Source organism: Pholcus phalangioides, unplaced genomic scaffold (genome assembly GCF_987345545.1).
Source record: "Pholcus phalangioides strain wild (caught in Gottingen) unplaced genomic scaffold, Ppha-v1.0 ptg000022l_1, whole genome shotgun sequence".
Taxonomy (NCBI): domain Eukaryota; kingdom Metazoa; phylum Arthropoda; class Arachnida; order Araneae; family Pholcidae; genus Pholcus; species Pholcus phalangioides.
This window is the reverse complement of record NW_028301615.1, coordinates 41,407,689-41,413,188: the sequence shown is the minus strand read 5'-3', so window position 1 is coordinate 41,413,188 and position 5,500 is coordinate 41,407,689. Positions and strand designations below refer to the sequence as shown.

At 34.8% G+C, this 5,500-nt stretch overlaps 1 non-coding gene across 1 annotated transcript; it reads right to left on the bottom strand.

Moving 5' to 3' along the window:
- Positions 1–701: 701 nt before the first annotated feature.
- TRNAI-GAU (transfer RNA isoleucine (anticodon GAU)) lies at positions 702–775 on the bottom strand. The gene has a single exon. It is a non-coding gene; the product is annotated as a tRNA-Ile (tRNA).
- Positions 776–5,500: the final 4,725 nt, after the last annotated feature.

Below are 5,500 nucleotides of genomic sequence, written 5' to 3'. Positions count from 1 at the left end.
CGTGTCTCTGACCTTAGTTACACCAATTTTTTTAAATTTCTTGAAATTCATTATCCATAACCGTGCGTTTTTCATTAACTACATGTCTTTCTACAACATTTGAAATTGTTTGTTGAAATATTTTGTCTATCTTGTTTAAATTTCAATATAACACAAAAAGTTCCTTAGTTTCCCACCAGGTGGCGTTCTAAGCCCTTTGTAACGTTTTGGGCGTATTTGTATTGCTATATCACTACGCTGCTTTCATAATTCTATCTGTCATATTTCATGAGTTATTGAAGATTATCCGAAAAAATTCCAATGTTCTTTATTTCTCTAAAATATTTATCCTTTTGCTCCCGGTCATCCTGAAATAATTCTGATAAAATGATTGCAAGACGCTGCGCGTCTCACTGCATACCTAACTAGGACATGCGCTACAATGGAGTGACAACCAAAATACCACCTGGCGGGAAATTCTTGAATTTTTTCACCTTGTCTTGACAAATCAACGGGCTTTGGACAAAATTCTTATCCACAATGCGTACACCGACTGTCAAAATTTTGAACATTTTATACCATAAACTACCACTACTTTCAACCATCGATGTCTCGGAAAATTTGCTTCAAATGTTAAGGAGTGAATTTCTTTCGGTATAAAATTAAGTAACAGATATTTTCCGGATATTATACTGAGGTGAACTCGGGAAGAAAAGTCATCACGTCTCCACCGGGACTCGAACCCAGGCCCTCTTGCATATCGAGCAAGCATGCTACCATCTACACCACTGGAGACATGACCCTGCCTTCCCTATTTCACGCACTGTAGCGTGAGGCGATGAAGTAGAGGCATTAGTAGCCTCCCAACTTTCCGAGTCCCAGCGGAGACGTTATCACTTCTTCCCGCGTTCACCTCAGTATAATATCCGGAAAATATCTGCTTCTTTGATATCTCGAGCTGAGAAAAAGCCATCTATCTCTCTCCATATAAAATTACGTGCTGTAAATTTAACCAATTTGCATTCTTTGACTATAAATCGCATAAATTATTTGTTTTTGACATTTTTTCAAATAATAATTTTAAAGAGATTAACCCATTAACGCCGGTTAGCAAGAAAATTTGCCAATTATTATTATTTTTTTTTTTGCCAATAAAGGGTGGGAGTGGTTATACTCAGTGTTTTTTTTTCTATCAAAACTTAAAGTCGTCTTTAATGGGTTAAACTATAATAACTGAATTGGAGCAGATAGTTTTCCACATGCACCTTCAACTCGGAAGTATTCCGTAGAGTTTTATTACTTTTGGGCACCCTCTAAACCTCTTCCCGTACAAGAGCGAGATATCTCAGTCTAGAGTAGATGGTAAAAATCTATCTCTCTCTCTCTCTCTGTGTTCTCTACCAAATCAAGACGATTCACTGGCAATTGACTTTTTAATCTCTACCCGACCATTCTTCTCTTCCCACTTCAGTTCCACGAGCAAAAATATGGTATCATATATACAGGGTGCATAGGTAAAACGCTTTAAATGCGGATATAAATCGTTTTCCCGCATAATATGCTGTATTTTCCTAACTTTCCTCCGTTTTTCGGATTCGAATATCTCTGCGAATATTGCACTGTGGAGGAATCGGGAGAGACAGGGCAGCAACTTTCTAATCGGGTTTCTGAACACAGGGTGTCCATATAAAAAGTTAACATTTTTATTTTATAATCATTGTAGATATTTTTTTCAATTATTGGCGATAAGTACTGAAAACATTGAAGTCAAATATGTCCGTTAATATTCGCATTTAACTCATGCATGTGTTTTGTAAATGACTTTTCAGAACCGCATTTACATTCAATAATTGGATGTTTGCATACAGGGTCTACATAGAAACTTAATTTTTTTATGTATACGACCTCTTGGGAAATTGAAGATATTTAGAGTAGCCACAAGTCACTTGAAAACTTTGTGTAATTGGAAGTATATTTCTAGAGTCACAACAGTTGCAGAGAAATCCACTGTTGAAAGGATTTGGGACAGTCTGTATAAGACCAGAGATTTTCCGATGTATTCGGATGACTCAAAACGTTTTCGTCACTAATTATATCCGAAAGCCCAAGAAACATAATTTAAGAAGAAAAACGGGAAAATTACATCGTATATTTTTAGAAACAGAAATTTCTCATGTTAACTTTGCTCACACACACACACGTTTCCGTCTCTTATACACTCTAACTCTTTACGCGTTCATAAAACGTCTTTGATAATATTCTCCATGACGAACAAAATGCAATTTTGATCCTTTCCCGTATTTCAGACTTTTTTTTTTGCAAAAATTATGGCATTCTTGAAAACGGTGCATAATGCACACAGTTCACAATTTTCAAACACATTCTTAAATCCTGGGCATTCAAACTGAAAGCGGAGATGGAGCATGTAGAAAAAAAAACTTTTAATGACACAAGTGGTTAGTTAAGAATAGATGAAACAATAGAACACAAAAGATTTCCTTCACTGTACATATCAAAGGACAAGTATCCGGTTCAAGAGTAAAATGAATGCCTCCAAAAATCACTAATTAGGTAGCTAGAGAGGGGGGGGGGGAGAAATAAAGAGGTATTTACTTTTATACGCAATTATATATATATAACGAATGATATCATTTCTCTTTTCAAAAGTATTCCGTTTTATAAAAGGGTATTTTTAAGAAAAGACGTGTCCGTTCAATTTATGAACACAACTTGAGTATGAAGAAAGCATCAACTTGATACGCTTTTTCTTTAGCCCTGAGGAAACGGAATTTCTCTTGAAAGTATGAATTCATGGAGTTTCTACTTGTTACGCAAGACATCTGACAATTTCAAACACAAAAATGTAAAATAAAATTTCGAGATAAAAAAGTGTGAAAATAATGACGGATTCTAAAACGGTACTTGATTATTTCAATTGTAATATTTCATCGCCGGGAATTGGGTAAGGACATCTTTAAATTGTATAGAGATTATTTCTAAGATGATTTGGTTGATCAGCACTTGATTTCTTATGATAAGTACTTCTTACAAAGAAACACTCTCAAGCTGAACTCATAGAATTCAACGAAAATTTCACACGCGTTAGTAGATGGCTAAAAATATGTACTGTGAAAAAAGTAGCTGTGCGGAATTGCAACACAAAAGCCGTAAAACATAAATACAAATCAACATTTTTAACGCCAAATGCAACCATTCTTGGCGAGGATTCAGAGAGAAGCGGCAAATTCTTAAATGAACTGTCCGTGTTTCCTTCGAATGAATTCAAATCTGTTGTAAAGTTATTTTTGGGTATTTTACATTCAAAAGTGTTTGAAATTGATTTTGAATATATATATATATATATAGTCTAATCGATCTTTTCCTACGCTTTTATTTCACATTAAGTGAAACAAATTATAGCGAGTTGCAATAAGTTTTTGTTGTAGTTGTTTTTAATGCTGAAAAGTTTTTCGCATGAAATTGCATTGTTGTATACCTCGATGTTTTTGAATATATTTTTTTAAACCAGCTGTGGCTTTCAAATAGAAAATGTCACCACATGTGATCAACGTGGTGTGGATGCTTTACCACGAATTCTCTGTCCAAGAAATGGAGCTGACACATTTTACAGAAGCCGAAATAAATTTAAAAAATAAAATAATGGAAATTTCGAAAGAACCCGAGTCTATTTGCGAAATGTTTAGTGATGAAGTAGAAGATATTTTGGATTTCGAGTCACCGGATTGACGAAAGTGAATTTGAGAATTCTGATTGTGACACTATATCGACGAAAATGATGAAATGTATGTAGGTGAAGAGTCAAATCATTAAGTCCAGAGTATCCCAGTTGAAACTAAAAGAGCAGTCGTTGAATACTGGCGTAGCAGTAAAAAAATGAAACATCGCACACTAAAATCTGTTCAAACCAAGTTTAGATTTGTAAAAAGTTTGTCTCAAATTATTTGTGGGAAAATCACAAGTCAACAAATTTGATGATATAAGAGGCACAAACTATACGAAATTCAAAAATTGTTTTTCAAAAGTTTCAGGATGCGACGTGCAGGCATATAAACGTGCATGACTCGGATTTGAAATAAAGCTCTATCCCTGAAAATGCTATTCAAAGCTTCCGGAATATGGCAACATTCTTCCAATAGAATTGTCAGCAGAAAAATTACTAAAATGATCGCTCATAAGCATATGCAAATGATGTATTTTTTTTTTAGGAATTCGCAGTTGAAGAATAACCCGATTGTTTAATACTGATATCAATCGGGTTTCAATAAAGAAATTCATTCGGGGAGAAACTTGATTTCTTGGGTTCAAAACAGATTGAAAGTACAGCACAATCTGTCCATGCTACGACCTATTCATATACTGTAATGCCCACAATCAGCAAAGATGGAATGCTGTTATCGCCTTTATTCATTGTGTATCTGAACCTAAAGGACAATTCCGTGCCCAAGTTCGGCAGAAAATGTTTCAAGCTGACAATATTCATGTCGTCACTTCGAAATTGGGGAATATGGGATCAAAACGAACTGCGCAAATATTTATCGGAAGTGTATTTTGAAAACACAACCCGATGAAACCGTACTTTTTTGTGGATTCTTGGTCACCCTTCAAAAACAATGATTTGATTGACAGTGTTACACTACCGGGTAAAATCGTTCATGTGTTTGTGATGCCACATAAAACCACTCGTCTAATATAAGTGCTTGATAGGTACGGTTTTTGGGTGTGCAAAAATTTCGTTCCAAAATTTTGAGATTTAGTTATGATTGAACGAATACAAATCGATTTGTTTCATCGAGACGATATTTTCAAACTACAATCCATTGCGCACGACCAGTTTTTTTCACCATGCTACGTCAACATGTGAAAATATTTATGGCATTCAAGCTCATACACAGAAACGCATCCTGGGTATTTCGAGAATCCTGTACAACGCACTTGATTGCTGGAAACAAAACTGTGCATCGGAATTATTCACTCGCTGTAGCTGGTGTAAAATACATTTCTGCTTTATGAATTTCTTCAATGAGCTTAATATTTGTAACACTTTCAATTTATAAAAAAAATCAAACCTTTCATTCGACTTGAATCAATTGTAATCAATTATATCTCTTGCAAATTATGCAAGATGGTACAGATGCATCTAATCTGCATAACCTGGTTTTCGAGTGATACTTTTAAGAAGCTATTTTTCAAATATTAACACCTCTAAAAATACAGCATAAAGCACGTTTTGATAGTATAAACGCATTGGATGTTTTTGTTAATTTTCAAGGATGCGAAGTCGCCAATTGATACTAACTGTACGGGTTTGGCATCCCAAACCCAATTTTCAACATTAATTTACTCCTCCCCTAATGTAATTACGCAGCTACTTTTTTCACAGTACATATTTTGAGCCATCTACCAACGCCTGTAATATTTTCGTCGAATTCTATGAGCTTAGCTTGAACGCGTTTCCTTGTTAGTAAACTACTTCTAAAATTCTGTAAAATTTTATTAAAGA